This window comes from Ctenopharyngodon idella, chromosome 6 (genome assembly GCF_019924925.1).
Source record: "Ctenopharyngodon idella isolate HZGC_01 chromosome 6, HZGC01, whole genome shotgun sequence".
Taxonomy (NCBI): domain Eukaryota; kingdom Metazoa; phylum Chordata; class Actinopteri; order Cypriniformes; family Xenocyprididae; genus Ctenopharyngodon; species Ctenopharyngodon idella.
Window position 1 is genome coordinate 33,983,607 of NC_067225.1, and position 18,065 is coordinate 34,001,671.

General features: G+C 40.1%; 2 protein-coding genes across 14 annotated transcripts in view; both read right to left on the reverse strand.

Moving 5' to 3' along the window:
- Positions 1-10,068, reverse strand: part of LOC127513884 (neurexophilin-2) — a 201,389-nt gene extending 191,321 nt beyond the window's left edge. Inside the window, exon 1 of one of the 2 annotated variants that reach the window (XM_051896027.1) lies at positions 6,012-10,068. The gene's annotated coding sequence lies outside the window, so the exon portion shown is untranslated. Of the gene's footprint in view, positions 1-4,673 lie in introns of both variants that reach the window. The other variant, XM_051896026.1, reaches the window with a different exon arrangement.
- The window catches only part of LOC127513881 (R3H domain-containing protein 2), a 56,020-nt gene extending 39,974 nt beyond the window's left edge, over positions 1-16,046 (reverse strand). For 4 of the 12 annotated variants that reach the window (XM_051896021.1, XM_051896019.1, XM_051896020.1 and 1 more), the window contains exon 1: positions 15,647-16,032. The gene's annotated coding sequence lies outside the window, so the exon portion shown is untranslated. Of the gene's footprint in view, positions 1-3,689; positions 3,851-10,090; positions 10,214-15,646 lie in introns of those variants that run through there. The other 8 variants (XM_051896014.1, XM_051896015.1, XM_051896011.1 and 5 more) reach the window with 5 other exon arrangements.
- Between the last annotated feature and the right edge of the window lie 2,019 nt (positions 16,047-18,065).

Genomic DNA, 18,065 nt, shown 5'->3' on the forward strand with positions numbered 1-18,065 from the left:
TTCTGAAGAGACGCGATAACTTTATATGATGAACAGACTGAATTTATGCTTTTATTCAAATATAAACATTGATAAGCAAATATAAACAGAAGCTCAACGCACTTGCTTGACGCGCGAGAATGAATCTCATTGGTTCTCGCGGAAGCTCAAACGTGCTGCGTAACACGAGAATGAACCTCATTGGTCCTCGCGGAAGCTCAAACGTGCTGCGTAACACGAGAACGAACCTCATTGGTTCTCACAGAAGCTCAAACGTGCTGCGTAACACGAGAACGAACCTCATTGGTTCTCACAGAAGCTCAAACGTGCTGCGTAACACGAGAATGAACCTCATTGGTCCTCGCGGAAGCTCAAACGTGCTGCGTAACACGAGAACGAACCTCATTGGTCCTCGCGGAAGCTCAAACGTGCTGCGTAACACGAGAACGAACCTCATTGGTCCTCGCGGAAGCTCAAACGTGCTGCGTAACACGAGAACGAACCTCATTGGTTCTCACGGAAGCTCAAACGTGCTGCGTAACACGAGAACGAACCTCATTGCTTCTTGCTGAAGCTCAAACGTGCTGCGTAACACGAGAACGAACCTCATTGCTTCTTGCTGAAGCTCAAACGTGCTGCGTAACACGAGAATGAACCTCATCGGTTCTTGCTGAAGCTCAAACGTGCTGCGTAACACGAGAACGAACCTCATTGCTTCTTGCTGAAGCTCAAACGTGCTGCGTAACGCGAGAATGAACCTCATCGGTTCTTGAGGAAGCTCAAACGTGCTGCGTAACGCGAGAATGAACCTCATTGGTTCTCGCTGAAGCTCAAACGTGCTGCGTAACACGAGAATGAACCTCATCGGTTCTTGAGGAAGCTCAAACGTGCTGCGTAACACGAGAATGAACCTCATCGGTTCTTGCTGAAGCTCAAACGTGCTGCGTAACGCGAGAATGAACCTCATCGGTTCTTGAGGAAGCTCAAACGTGCTGCGTAACACGAGAACGAACCTCATTGCTTCTTGCTGAAGCTCAAACGTGCTGCGTAACACGAGAATGAACCTCATCGGTTCTTGCTGAAGCTCAAACGTGCTGCGTAACACGAGAACGAACCTCATTGCTTCTTGCTGAAGCTCAAACGTGCTGCGTAACGCGAGAATGAACCTCATCGGTTCTTGAGGAAGCTCAAACGTGCTGCGTAACGCGAGAATGAACCTCATTGGTTCTCGCTGAAGCTCAAACGTGCTGCGTAACACGAGAATGAACCTCATCGGTTCTTGAGGAAGCTCAAACGTGCTGCGTAACACGAGAATGAACCTCATCGGTTCTTGCTGAAGCTCAAACGTGCTGCGTAACACGAGAACGAACCTCATTGCTTCTTGCTGAAGCTCAAACGTGCTGCGTAACGCGAGAATGAACCTCATCGGTTCTTGAGGAAGCTCAAACGTGCTGCGTAACGCGAGAATGAACCTCATCGGTTCTTGCTGAAGCTCAAACGTGCTGCGTAACGCGAGAATGAACCTCATCGGTTCTTGAGGAAGCTCAAACGTGCTGCGTAACGCGAGAATGAACCTCATTGGTTCTTGCTGAAGCTCAAACGTGCTCCGTAACACGAGAACGAACCTCATTGGTTCTCGCTGAAGCTCAAACGTGCTGCGTAACACGAGAACGAACCTCATTGGTCCTCGCGGAAGCTCAAACGTGCTGCGTAACACGAGAACGAACCTCATTGGTTCTCACAGAAGCTCAAACGTGCTGCGTAACACGAGAACGAACCTCATTGGTCCTCGCGGAAGCTCAAACGTGCTGCGTAACACGAGAACGAACCTCATTGGTCCTCGCGGAAGCTCAAACGTGCTGCGTAACACGAGAACGAACCTCATTGGTCCTCGCGGAAGCTCAAACGTGCTGCGTAACACGAGAACGAACCTCATTGCTTCTTGCTGAAGCTCAAACGTGCTGCGTAACACGAGAACGAACCTCATTGCTTCTTGCTGAAGCTCAAACGTGCTGCGTAACGCGAGAATGAACCTCATCGGTTCTTGAGGAAGCTCAAACGTGCTGCGTAACGCGAGAATGAACCTCATCGGTTCTTGCTGAAGCTCAAACGTGCTGCGTAACACGAGAACGAACCTCATTGCTTCTTGCTGAAGCTCAAACGTGCTGCGTAACGCGAGAATGAACCTCATCGGTTCTTGAGGAAGCTCAAACGTGCTGCGTAACGCGAGAATGAACCTCATTGGTTCTTGCTGAAGCTCAAACGTGCTCCGTAACACGAGAACGAACCTCATTGGTTCTCGCTGAAGCTCAAACGTGCTGCGTAACACGAGAACGAACCTCATTGGTCCTCGCGGAAGCTCAAACGTGCTGCGTAACACGAGAACGAACCTCATTGGTTCTCACAGAAGCTCAAACGTGCTGCGTAACATGAGAACGAACCTCATTGGTCCTCGCGGAAGCTCAAACGTGCTGCGTAACACGAGAACGAACCTCATTGGTCCTCGCGGAAGCTCAAACGTGCTGCGTAACACGAGAACGAACCTCATTGGTCCTCGCGGAAGCTCAAACGTGCTGCGTAACACGAGAAAGAACCTCATTGGTTCTCGCACATCAAGCAAGCACGTTTGAGTTTCTGTTTACCATATCTGATGTGTGCGTTGATGAACGATTATATGTGAATAAAAGCCTAAATTGAAGCCGTTCATCAGATAAAGCGACCGTGTCTCTTCAAAAAATTTGGACTAAGCCGCTTGGTTCATATGGATTAATTTTACGATACCTTTACGAACTTTTTGAAGCGTCAGAGTGGTAGCTGCATAGACTGTCAATAGAGGGACAGAAAGTCTCACGGGTTCGGAACGACATGAGGGTGAGTAAATGACAGAATTTTCATTTTTGGGTGAACTAACCCTTTAAATCTCAGTTCCTTTATGAACAAAGTTCTTGTGAATCTCCCCTGTGCCTCCTCCTGATGTCCTGTGCGTTCTCATCTCCTCCGCTCTGACACACACCTCTCATCGGCGGCGGCGGCAGCGGCGTGACATGAATGATGCCTTTCTCTCCTGCAGCGATTCGCCCCCAGTGTGGGTGACGAGGACGCAAGGACACAGTGAAAGGGAATTCCTCATTACCTCAGCAAACACGCTCTCTTTATCGACCTGCACGCGAGTGGGCAGACAGGGAGCGCTTGCAATACTGAACACGCACACCCACGACCGACTGACCCACACCGAAGCCTGTCGCTCATCAACACACACTTACACTTCCACTGAGACGTGAAGCATTGAAGCATATCATTCAAGCTGAACATTCACAAGAACGATTCTGCATGCAAGAAAACGATACAGCTCATTCACCTCTAACAGCTCCACCTGACGTCAGCAAATGATGTCAAAACCGACGGCATGTGTCAGAAAGCTGCGGATTTCTGAATGGAGACAAACAGCTCGGATTCACATTTTTAAACAGACTTACATGAAACTTCCGCGCATCTCTTCCAAACTCTCTCACCCATTTTCACCCGTCTCGCACCTTACAGAGCTTACAACTACATTTCCCATAATGCACCTGACGGTTTAGTCATAAGTAGAACATTTCACAGTGTGATTTTAAAATCACTGATAGATGCAATACACTCATAAGCATCCCTTCACTGAGACTTTTCACATGCATGCACGCCTGCACATATGCACCACACACACCGCTTACTATATCGGCTGATTTAGCGCTGATCTCCCCGCATCATTAGGTGCTTGCGGCTCCGAGGCAGCAGCGAACGCATTTCAGTCCACTCTAACAGAGAACAGACAGATCTCCACCTCTCCGCTTAGCTTCCTCCCTCACTCCTTTCCTGACGCCCCCCCTGCTTTTTCTGAATGAAGCACAGCCTCTCTCTCTCTCTCTATCTATCTCTCTCTGAGAGTGAGCATGCGCTCATTTATTCATCCTCCCTCCCGTCTCCTTCATTCGCTCTCAGACAGCGTAAATGCACTGATGAGAAACTCGACACTCATGAAAACGACACGCTAGATAAATGAACATGGGTATTTGACAAAGACAGGATTCTTCCACATTATAGATTAAAAAATAATATATTTGTATAAGAGAAAGTGTATGAAAACTTAGTTTCAACATTCTTTACAACACGTGGTGTCGGCTTTACTTTAAAGGGGTGGCTGATTATGATTTGACTTTAACTTTAGTTAGTGTGTAATGTTGCTGTTTGATCATAAACAACATCTGCAAAGTTACGACACTCAAAGTTCAATGCAAAGGGAGATATTTTCTTTTACAGAATTCTCTGTTTAAGGACTACAACAAACTGGTAGGGACTACAATGAGCTTCTTCCTGGGTTAGTGGCATCACTAACCCTAAAATTTACATAAACCCCGCCCCCGAGAACACACAACAAAGGAGGCGGGGCCATGTTGGGCTGCTTTAGAGAAGAGGAAGAGTTGTTGTAGTAGAGTGTTGTTGTCATGCCGTCATTTTACGCCGGACTGCTTCACAAACGAGGGTCAATTCAACACAAAAGATTAACATGACGGCACATGCTAGTGGATGAGTTGAATCAACTCCACAGCAACTACATAAATTTATCCACTAACCGTTCAGAAACGTCTAAAAGTTGTAACTTCTTCCTGAGTCTCCATCAGTGTCGACTCCGGTTTGAACAATGTAAGGCTGAACACCGTTACTGACAATCCTCATTTTGGCTGCGTGAGATTCTCCAGCTTTGTTGTTGTTGAGCGACCGAAGCGTGAGCTGTTAAAGCTCCGCCCTCTTCTGGAAAGGGGGCGGGAGCAGCAGCTCATTTGCATTTAAAGGGACACACACAAAAACGGCGTGTTTTTGCTCACACCCAAATAGGGGCAAATTTAACAAGTTATAATAAATGATCTGTGGGGTATTTTGAGCTGAAACTTCACAGACACATTCTGGAGACACCAGACACTTATATTACATCTTGTGAAAGAAGGAGGCATAATAGATGCTACAACCAACTGCAAACCTACAGAAGATGAGGAAAATGCTCATTTATCAATCAGCCACGAGTCCAACTTTACAAGAGTCAACAGCTTATGACAATGTGTTATGTGGGTCACCACCTGATGCGAAATCTGTGCATCGAAGCAAAACCAGCTGGGAAGAAAATCCTGGAGAGCGTAGTGCTTTATTGCAGATCAATAGAAACTGGAGATGTGCGTGCGTATTTGTGCTGTCTGTCTCTGTTGCTTTTACTGTCCATCTCCAGAAAGAGGACAGACATTACTGTTGGAAACAACCCTTCCAGCGCTCACCTCGTACTGAAGAGTTTGTGTCATTATTTACTCATCCTCATTAATTTTTTAAAGAATTTTTGCATAGCACTTTCAGCACAAAAGTTTACCGTGACCACATCTGTGAAAGCCTGTCTGGATTACAGACACTTTTATGGTGTTTACTGTGTTTCTTTGCCTTGTTTTTGAGCTTGGCAGACTACAAACTGTTGCTGTATGGAAAAGATCTGCATGAAGATCTTCTAAAGTTCACCTGTTGTGCTCCAACAAACAAAACAACAGCTTGGAATGACATGAGGGCAAATTTGAGGCTGAACTATTCTTTTAAAACTAAAAATGCACCAAAATTTTGAATTTTCTAAATTAGTTTTGAAGTGCCGAAATCATTGACGAAAAACAGTGATGTTTAATTAGTGCTTCTCCGATGATGCATTTTGGCTCGTTTCCAACAAACTTTACTATGAATGGTTTAATACATCACCGACACTTGCCTAAATTTAATTACCATATTTTCTGGAAAATAAGTCACATCTCACTATAAGTCGTTCTGGGTCAAATTTGAATTGTTGAGAGAGAGAGAAAAAAAACACAGATAACATGACGGCACATGCTAGTGGATGAGTTGAATCAACTCCACAGCAACTACATAAATTTATCCACTAACCATTCAGAAACGTCTAAAAGTTGTAACTTCTTCCTGAGTCTCTCCATCAGTGTCGACTCCGGTTTGAACAATGTAAGGCTGAACACCGTTACTGACAATCCTCATTTTGGCTGCGTGAGATTCTCCAGCTTTGTTGTTGTTGAGCGACCGAAGCGCGAGCTGTTAAAGCTCCGCACTTTTTTTTTTTTTTGGACTCCATTTTAATTGTTGAATTAAATTTTTGTAATCAAAAACCATGTCTAAATTAATTGAAATCATAAAACTAACAAAATATATTAATTTTTTTTTTTTTTTTTTAAATCATATCCATGAAATGTTTTGTTTTTTCAGAAATTCTGTTGTGTACTTTATTTTGTTATTTTTATGGCAATCGAAGGCATAAAACATTTATTTAATTTATCTTTTAATCATACGAACTTTTTTGGCAAAGAAAGTGCTGCACAGCAGAGCTTTACTGTTAAAATTTGCGTCTGCGCCATTCATTCACATGCAGATTCATATTTAAATAGTCTTTTTGTGGTTTAATATTCACAGACACCAGTCTATATAACAATTTCATTTAAGCGTACTGACCTACTTTGGATTTAGTCATCAAAAATTTGACAAATTCCGTGACATTAAACGTTATACAGTAAATTTAGTTTTTAGACTGGATTCCGCATTTTCTGCATCACGGAAATCATAGGGCCCTAATAAATAAGAGTGCCATTCATTATGAACAACATAAACTCCGAGCCTAAATGAAGCCGCTCAAAGTATACTCCTTTGGCCGTGAGCGTGGAAAGACGCGTTCGGAGAGGGCGCACTAGGCATCTAGTCGACTGCCGTTTTCAAGCACTCAAGTCACTTGCGCTGTTGTACGCGGACCGCCCATGCGGTATCAAAAATTGGGATGCACGCGGACGGAGTGTGCGGACGTCCATGGACCCTCCTGATGATGAAAATTATGTCATGCGGACGGTGCGCAGATGACCGAATTATACTTTGGGTTTTAGGTGCAGCACATTTCAAATGTGACTTGTATTCCGGAAAAAAATAAAAACAGTACCCAAACTTTAATTTTGGTAAAAATTTATTTTGGTGTATCACTATTTAAGACCGACTGGTTTTTGAAAGCGTGTAGTTCTGCGCACACACACACACACACACAGCGTCAATGAAACATGGTGGTGTCCCTGTCTGTCTACGGTCATGTCTCATTCCCTGTCCTATCTCAAGGCAGATAACTGACGGTTATCCTCCGTAAGAGCTCCGAATCTTAGTGTTGCCCCCAGTCACTGCCATCCAGCAACCATTAATAATTCACAAGCAGAAATCCACAGGGAAGGAGGGAGGGGTGGTCGTGCCGAAAGCAGCGAGGAAAAGCAGAGAGCAGAGGAAACAGAAAACGAGGACAGAACAACAGATGAAAAGAAAAAGCAGGAATTAGAGGAAGAAAGGTGTGAGATGAGGAAGGAGAATCTAATAGCATCATGGATCTGGGAGGCAAAGATGAGCGAGCGGGAGGGAGGGAGGCGCAGCACATGCTCCTGCTCCAGCAGGCGTCTATAAATAGCTCTTCAAATCTCTCAAGAAAAAAAAACAAAAAAAAAACCAAAACCACACACATGCACACCATAATACAACCTCAGGACAGCTCCGACACGGAGGCCGGCAGCGGATCCGGAGTGTACGCCATGTTCAGGTTCACAAACAATCGTGATACGACTCCTTATCAATATTACAGCAGCCCTTCCAGCTAAATATGACCGAACACCCGCCATCTCATATGTGGGAGGACTGCGCCAAACCGCATTACAGTCCACAACACACAATGTTGAAGTGCAACTTTAGATCTGGGGTTGTTTTCTGAACTCGGCTGAGGGGAAACTGATTATTAAAATCTGAAACCCATGAGACGTTTCTTTAATCAGATGCACATACGTGCTTTTATAACTGTGAGAGCACAAATGCAGAGGGGTAATTAATCTCTCAATGTGTGATTATCTACCAGTCTTTTACTAACTTCAGATTAACAGCCTTTATCTGATGGATGACTCAAAACGTGTACTGAATGGATAATACGTGCAGCAAAGATGTGCTTCAACAGGTATGATGGGCTGAAGGTCCATTATGAGTCCAAGAACACTGCAATAACAACAGATGTGTCATTTTCCAGAGCATCCCAGACTGAATCTATTACATGTTTTTTGGAGAATAGATCTACAGAACAGATTTTAAACTGAACTTCACTTGTATTTATAGCTGAGAGTAGTGCTGCATAATTAATCACAAATGTAACTGAGATCGCGATTATGGCTGTATTCTGATTTACGCTGCCTTCTTGTGCTATCGGAAATGTCCTACTTCCCACTTATGAAGCTGTAATTACAAGTTTGTTGTGTTCAAGTGCTTTACTGTCTTAAAGAATAGGAATCATGGAGGACGGCAGGTTCGTTCTTGCCTGTTTCTTGGGGAAAAGCCAAAATGTACAGAAGATATTTAGTCAATATGCGATGGAATATTCTGAATAGAATGTAGCGAGCCATTTGTTGGCAACCATATAAACATTACCTGCGCTATGTAAAGAGAGTACGCACGTGACGTCCCCGTCGGCCGGAGTGACTGCGGTTATGCCCACTGAGTGGCACAAAGACTGAGTGGCAGCATTGGTTTTCAGTGTGAATGCCACGAGAAACACACAAAACACATCCAAAATGGGAAAGAGCTGTGCGACTGACTGTACAAATAGGTTTGACAAGAAACCTGAGGTATATTTTTACAGACTGCCGAAAGCTAAAGAGGATTGCTGCAATTAACCCGTCGCAAAGACCCGGCCCCCTTAGTTACTGTTGCTTTGTCCGACAAGCCATGGCGCGGTCACGCCACACAGAGTGAAAAATACATCGGAGCAAAGAGGACACTGACAACACGTCGACAGACAAGACAGAGCAGGTTACTTATGATATTATACAAAGTCCCAGCTTTCAAATTGTGTAATTTAAGAAATTCGAACAATAAAAACCGTTTTGTGTTGTGACAGATTGCTGTAGCGCCTCAGCTCAAGCGGCTCGTGAACCGACCATCTCTTCCTACTAGTTAATTCATGGCATCAAATAAACACGGATGAACATCAGAAGGAATGTTGTTTCAAACACACCATTTTTCAAGTTCAAGTCCACCGAGGTTAATCTTCAAACTCCTGACTGCTTTGTCGGACAAAACGGTGGATTCGGCGTTATGATTGGTTAGATCGCTTGTCAATCAAACTCCTGTCGAAGGGTCAATTCACAGAAACAACTGGACTCCAGACAGCGAAATGAGGATTTGCAGTTATAATTTTGTAAATATGCTTTTTGGGGTAAAAATCATACCCTATATGTTGTATTTTTATATATTGTATTGACAACTCATCAATTAAATATTTACCATCTTATATTCTGCATAATTTGGTGTTTTTAAATAAACACTGACAAAACTATACAAGTTTTAAGACTGGATGATATAACATTGATATAAGTGATCACCGGGATTTAGACCTACCTATACTGGATTTACTTCGAAGCTTTACGAATCTTTTGTTTCGAATCAATGGTTCAGAGTGCCAAAGTCAAGTGATTTCAGTAAACGAGGCTTCGTTACATCATAAGTGTTTCGAAAATTCAATGGTTCACGTGACTTTGGCATTCCTCCGAACCACTGATTCAAAACAAATGATTCGTAAAGCTTTGAAGCTTCATGAAACTGTGTTTTGAAATCACCCATCACTAGAGATTGTTGAATAAAGTCGTTATTTTGTTTTTTTTGTACACAAAAAGTATTCTCGTGGCTTCATAACATTAAGGTTGAACCACTGTAGTCATATGAACTGTTTTAAATATGTTTTTGGTACCTTTCTGGGCGTTTGAAAGTCTAAGTTAACTTGCTTTCAATGCAGGCCTCACTGAGCCATCAGATTTCATTAAAAATATCTTAATTTGTGTTCTGAAGATGAACGAAGGTCTTACGGGTGTGGAACGACATGAGGGTGAGTAATTAATGACAGAATTTTCATTTTTGGGTGAACTAACCCTTTAAGCATTCACAGGCAAAACTGCTTTATGTATTTCCCCGGAGTTGAAATCAGGCACATTTAAATGTCTGGAAACATGATTCCTGGCTGCATGTCAATACTCGTTTTACTCACGTTTTCGCAGTTTTCCCTATTAAATCCAGTCATGCAGCAGCTCTTTTGCCACTCAGTCTGGCTGAGGGGGCGTGTTCCGGCGGGAAAGTGATGTCAATGCATACCCTCTATACATTCACGGCGCTATTTAGAAGGAATTTTGGTCAAATAAATGCTACTTTCACTTTGTAAAATACATACAATGTTATATACAGTATTTCCCTGTATGTCGCGACTCGCCTATTTTTTTACATTTAAAAGGTAAATTCATCAGTCTGGTGCACAGTTCAAAATTAAGAGCTCCAACCCCTGTTCAGTGTAAAAATCAAACAAAGAAAAAAAGTCTGAACATTGACTCAACTCTCTTTTTAGTTGTGATATAGTGTCTCATTCTACATTACATTCACACTGCTGTTTTAGGAAGACAAACAACTAGAATAAAATAGTTATAATTATTATTTCTATGACACTACTAGCCTATATATTGTAAAATTAATTGCAAATGAAAAGTATATTATTTTACTTGACACAACAGTGGGGAAATTACAATAATTTTGTCCTGATTTCTTCACTTGCAAGAGAAAAACCCTTGAGCTGAGATTTATTTTGGTGGAAAACTTTACAAACGCGTCTCATTACAAATCTAGTAAAATGCTGTAATCATCTTATGCAAATGTGAAAATAATGCGTAACTGGTGACCGCTAATGTACGCTAAACTCAGCACATTTAGAGATGGAGTTCACTGCATTCATTCACTGCGAACTGAGCTGTTCTAACACGGAAAACACCGGATCACGAGCTGATCGCATGAGCAAAGTGCGCACTTCACTTTGAAACACAAAGCACAAACAGACTATATACTCATTTAATTAAATCACAGTCTTTTGTGATTTAATAAGGCCACAAAGTCATTTCATGCTTTTGATTTTAGTTCGTTTGACAGATGCTTTGCCAAAGCAATGGCACATATCAACGTTAGAGAACTTTTATGTTATTATGATAAGTTTTAAAATATTTTTTGTTCATTATGAAACTTGTGGCACAGATTAAACACTGTATACAATATATATGTAAATATACTGTAAATGTAACGGCAAATATAGAAAGCAATAAGAAAAACTTGTTTTAGTTAGTTCAAAAATTACATTTCTGCCATTAATTACTCACCCTCATGTTGTTCCACACACGTAAGACTTTCGTTCATCTTCAGAACACAAATTAAGATATTTTTGATGAAATCCGAGAGGTTTATGACTCGCAATATAATCAACACTTTCATATAATCAACACTTTCAAGGTCCAGAAAGGAACTTTCTTTCTTTTTTTCTTTTTTAACGCCATGCCAGCTTCTATGACTATATTCGTGGCGAGAGAGAGGTTTAGTTAAAAAAAAAAAATAAATAAGATGTTTAAGATTAATTTTTCCTAAAAACCTTAAAACTAAATTTGGATTTACTTGGTTAAAAACCTCTTCAAAAGAATCAACAGAATAAAACAATTTTCTTAAAAGGGTAGAAGTGTTACAGTCCAGTAAAGTATGTTTAATGGACAGTGGATTCAGGCAAGATGGACACTTTGGATAGTTTTCTCCTGAAAGTAAAAATTTATGTTTTAGTCTTGAGTGTCAGAAAGGTACAAAAGACACCGTTAAAACAGTCATGTGACTGCAGTGGTTCAACCTTAATGTTATGAAGAGACGAGAATACTTTTTGTGCGCAAAAACAAAACAAAAATAACGTCTTTATTCAACAATCTCTTCTCTTCCCTCCCATTATCTTACGCAGGTGACGCAGTGAAGGCTTCCGAATGCCGGCTCAGTATTGGCCAAAGCTTATCACGTGATCAGCACGATGCATGCGTGTAATGCTGACGCAGGAGCCGGCCAATAATGAGTCAGTGTTCTGACGCAGAACCTGGAAGCGCTGGATGTAAACATATGAGAATGACACAGAAGAGATTGTTGAATAAAGTGGTTATTTTTGTTTTGTTTTTGCGCACAAAAAGTATTCTCGTCTCTTCATAACATTAAGGTTGAACCACTGCAGTCACATGACTGTTTTAACAATGTCTTTAGTTCCTTTCTGGACCTTGAAAGTGTTGATTATATTGCTGTCTATGGACAAATCATATACCTCTCGGATTTCATCAAAAATATCTTAATTTGTGTTCTGAAGATGAACGAAGGTCTTACAGGTGTGGAACGACATGAGGGCGAATAATTAATGACAGAAATTTCATTTTTGGGTGAACTAACACTTTAAATACAGTGAAAAATCCAGCATTTCATTTTGGTTTACTCCTTCAGATTCATTTATTACAAGCAGCAGTCGTTACTGATTGTCTTACGGACTAATTTAAACGCTTCTGATTCGTCGTATCAAGCGTTACAACAACACATTTAAATAGAAACGCAACAGGAGTATGAAATGAAACTCTGTATTTGACACTATTTTCTCATGATTAATAAATTGCAACACAGATGTAATCATAATTTTACTTTTTAATATGCACAATAAGAATTATATTAGTCAATTAATCCAATCACAATTACAAGGAAAACCATCAAAGCTTGTTTTTGACATAATTGTGCATTCCTAGATGAAATAGCTTAAATATTTGAATATAGAACTTCACGAATGTTTAAATTCTGCAGTTGAAACTAACATTCTCAAACACTCTGAGACTAGTATAAACCATCCTCTCAAACGTCAGAATAAACCAACATTTACATTCATAAACAACCTTCAAGAAACAGTCAAACAGACTAAGTGAATGCGAGTACATAACAGCACATATTAAATTAAATAAGCACCATATCATTTTAAACAACAACAAGAGACATTTCATTCTTTTTCTACATGACGTTGCTCTAGTATTTCTAAACACTGGCATTCATTAAGCATCTCATGCAAACCTCAAAACACTGACAATCACTGATTATAACAAGTGATTGTAGATCAAACCCTTCAGAACAGGGCCAGCAGGACTCAGAGCAGCAGAATTCATCATTGAAAAAGCTGATAATTAAGTGTTTCTGCACTCGTGAATAATTTAGCAAAGATTGATTTTCCCATTCCTGCACTCGTTTACTAAAACAACTGCCCCGATCTACTGTATTAGTGACAACAGGAACAGAACATCTTGACCACAACACTTGGACGTCGCCTCTCTCTCGGGACAATTTGGTTGTTCATATTAGCGTGACAATCACAAACTAAATGACACAGATCACATCACACTGCTGGATATCAGATATTCTCCTGAAGAAATAGACAATCTTTCACCAAGAGCACATAGACGTGAATCAAGAGAGCTTGACTGAAGCTCAAATCATCTTTAAACACGACACACCTGACTGACAAATAACTCATACGTTGAGTTTCTAGTAACAAGGTACAACCGTCTTCAGATTTTCATGAAGTAAATCTGTGTTTAATGACATCTAGCCGATGAATTATATTATCTACAAACATGTTTTAAACTTGAGAAATTTCCATGACTTTTCCCAGGGCTAGTAGAGTCAATTTTCAGCTTTTTATGACGTAAATATCATAAAGTATGTCAAAGAGCAGCATGCAAGTCTGACACGTTGATTACAGAAAATTAAAAATGTTTTAGAAAGCAGTTCTTTTGTACTTCAGACTAATCAAGGAAAAACTCCTGCGACGGATCAAAAGCATCACGCACAATTACTCATGAACATTTTTGACCTACACTAACCATTTCTTTCTTCCACACAAAAATCTAAATACAGATCTAATGCAAAAGGCCACTTGTTGAACATGAATTCATTTCTGACTTCTTGTCCTACTGAAGATATTAAGCCACGTGCACACTACAAAACTGAAGATCGCATTAAAGCATGTCAACCGTCATGTGGGACTTCTAGTTGTCGATTCAACTGCACAGGTGACGAGCTTGAGTCCTGCCGCGAGCAATATAAAGTCGGAAAATCAGAGCACCTCGTTATTCAAAACAGCCTTTTGCTAGGTGCTGAGTTATATGATCAATCTTACCATGATAAAGAAAATCCCATTCTGACTGCATTCTTTAAGCAAACATTTATTAGGGATGGATTTTTCAATTGATTATCATTTTGATGAACCAATATTGATTCTTAAATCCGAAGGATCAATCTATTTTGAACAAAACTATAATAAACGCAGCTAGTTCACCTGCTATCTAGGTAAATACGCTGACATGTTCCTGAGTTTAAATTAAAACTCACCTCCATGTCATCCAAGATGTTCATGTCTTTCTTTCTTCAGTCGAAAAGAAATTAAGGTTTTTGAGGAAAACATTCCAGGATTTTTCTCCATATAGTGGACTTCACTGGGGTTCAACGGGTTGAAGGTCCAAATGTCAGCTTCAAAGAGCTCTACATGATCCCAGACGAGGAATAAGAGTCTTATCTAGAGAAATCGGTCATTTTCTAATAAAAATAAACATTTTTAACCACAAATGCTCGTCTTGCACTGCTCTGTGATGCGCCACACATTACATAATCATGTTGGAAAGGTCACGCGTGACGTAGGCAGAAGTACCGATCCAGTGTTTACAAAGCGAACGCGCAAAAAACAACGATGTCGGACAATTTTGAAGTTGGAGGAGAAAATGAGATGGAGTTTTTCGCCCTACTTCCGCCTACGTCACGCATGACCTTTCCAACGTGATTACGTAATGTGTGGCGCATCACAGAGCAGTGCAAGATGAGCATTTGTGGTTAAAAAGTATATAATTTTTTTTTTTTTTAAGAAAACGACAGATTGTTTCGCTAGATAAGACTCTTATTCCTCGTCTGGGATCATGTAGAGCTCTTTGAAGCTGCACTGAAACTGACATTTGGACCTTCAACCTGTTGGTCCCCATTGAAGTCCACTATATGGAGAAAAATCCTCAATTTCTTTCAGACTGAAGAAAGACATAAACATCTTTGATGACATGAGTAAATTATCAGGAAATTTTAATAATACCTCTCGGATTTCATAAAAAAAAAAAATCTTAATTTGTGTTCCGAAGATCTTATGAGGGTGAGTAATTAATGACAGAATAGGCTAACTAACACTTTAAAGCTGATAGATTCTGATTGGCTGTCAATGTTTTTATCGTTCATCAGCTGGAAGAACTCGTTGTGGAAGTAATTCCAACGATATCGTTTCTCTGTGCCATTATTGTTATAGTCGTGCTGTGGACTTTCAAAACTATATCTTTATCGGCCTTTGTGTGAACAGGCCTTTATAACGACAATTAAAACTTTATGGTGTGAACGACCCTTTAAACAGAAAGAACGCTATTCTGAGGAGATGTGCTGATCTCTGGTCACCATCGGCTGACAGTCTGAGGTTCTTTAATAATAACCGCGCTGTTTGAAACGCCACGCGACGCGACGCTGCCGTTCAAATAATCAAAGCCGTAATTAGAACGGGAGCGTTCCGTTTCTCACGCGTCACGTCGCGGGTTAAGTGAAGAATCAACCCTTATCCTGTCACTGACGACTGATGTGATCTTTACTAGCGACACACAACGACACACACACTGATACCTGTTCCATTTAAAGCGTTCAAGTGTTCACTTACCCGTTAATCCCTCGCGTTCATTCAATACGAAGAACCACCGCTGTAGTTCGGCGTTCTGAGGAGTTTCTGCTGTGCTTTCGATGATTTAGAGTGTATATTTATTACACACTATCGGTTAATTAATTAGCCTGTGGCGGCTAAGCGAGCGCGAGCTAAGTCAAAATGACAATCGGCCGCCTCACGAACTCGTGAGGGCATTACTATCGCTCAATATGTGCTAGGTGAACATGTTTAAACTGATAACCCACCTCGCGTACAAACCGACCCCCCAACAAACGAATAACGACAGCCCGCTGCCGCTTAATGCCGTTAAATCGCCACCAAGCACGAGCTCACGGCGACTGTCAACAGCGCGCAGTGATCAAACCAAAACTTGAGTGGGCGGGGCCGTGACGTCACGGGCAAAGCTTACAAAAAGACATCAACAAAAGCACAGTCTGAGAAACAAGCGCCATGTGAAGACATCACGAGTGCTGATTTACGCTCTCTTCTGTCCTACAACCAGGAAAGGAAGGGAAATAAAGCAACAGAAAAGCACTGGAACAAAGTACACTTGCTCTTTCTGTGCTTTACGTCACTGTTCCATGTGTTTGTGCTTAAAGGAAACATAAGATGGCGCTGTAGTTTCAGTTTCGCCTGCAAACAAGGGGTGATTTTCCATTCATTCAACAGAGAAATGATCATCAGTGTCCCTTCAAAATCCTATAAGGGCCATTCTACAGAACTGGTTCAGAGTCTCTTTCCACAAATTTTGTATGTATGCAAAGTGTATAATTGTAAATTTTAGTAATTGTGCAGTTAATTCTCATATTGTATTTTTAGAAGTTTAGGAATATTTTTCCTCTCCCCAAATTTGTCACCACCGAAACACAATGATAAATAATTTAATAAGAAGGGTTACATTGACCTATTAAGATTTTGTTTACATCTACCTTGTAAATATAGTTTTTGCTATTTTAAAAAAAGTTTTCACAGGTAAATTGATAACAATGACAATTTTAATACTATTTCAAGTGTAATTTATGAGATCTTTCTTTGTAAAAGTCATAAAGTTTATCATACTGATTTCAAAGTGAAGGATTCAATAGTTTGAATAAACATTGAACCAAACACTATAATAACATCTTAGTTGATCATTCAATATACTTTATTTTTGACAAAACATCCCATCCCGTGACTGCACATTTTCGGTAATGTGTTGGTAGTGACCACATCACGTTACACAATTTTAACTCACATACTAAAACATAAGCATGAATGTTTTGTATAATAAAACATACTAAAGTTCTAATGATTTGCATAACTGTACTAAAATTTTGTTTATTTTCCCCAAATAAATGATTATATGTTATCTTTTGTCACTACCGAAACAGTCACAACTGAAACGTGGTAAAGTTTTGGTAGTGACAATTTTAGATACTTTTAAGCCTAGCTCAAAGATGATACACAGAAAAAAATCTAAATTTATCGAGTTACCCCCCAAAAATAATGATGTTGTTTCGGTCGTGACTGTTTCGGTAGTGACAATTTTCAATATTTTTGAGCCTAGCTCAAAGATGCGAATCAGCACATGGTTAGCTAATACAGTTCTGAACAGTTGTACACACAAACACTAAATTTTATCAAATAACACTCAAAAAAACAATGATGTCACTACCGAAACATGTGGTGAAGTTTCGGTAGTGACATCATTGTTTTTTTGAGCTAATACAGTTCTGAACAGTTGTACACACATAAAAACTACATTTAATGGAATAACAGCCAAAAAAACAATGATGTCACTACCGAAACTTCACCACATGTTTCGGTAGTGACAATTTTAGATACTTTTGAGTCTACCTCAAAGATGATAATCAGCACATGGTTAGCTAACACAGTTCTGAACAGTTGTACACACATAAAAACTACATTTAATGGAATAACAGCCAAAAAAGTTTGCTTAATTGCAGAAAAAAAAGGTGTTTGTTAGTGACGTTTCTTAAAGTTCCACACAGATTTTCAGATTTTGAACACATTTAACTCAAAATGATGGTCCTATCTACTGTGAAAGAGAGGCTATGAGAGGGAGGGACACAGGAATATTTCCTAATCATAAATGTAGAAGTGTGTTAAAATCAGTCTCAGACAATGGACTAAAACACACACTGTTTCGGTAATGACATGAAAATGAGGGACACATTTTTTTACATAAATTTTCATGATTTAAAAATAAAATATAATTTTTTTTTTTAACTTCAGTTTAAAAACACACACACACACACACACACACACACATATATATATATATATATATATATATATATATATATACTGTATTTTTTTTTTTTTTTTTTTTTGAACAACAATGGAAAAAATTGCAAAAATAATTTCAATATCATTTTCACAAGTTGAAATTCTAGTCCCAATTGAAATTCTTGTC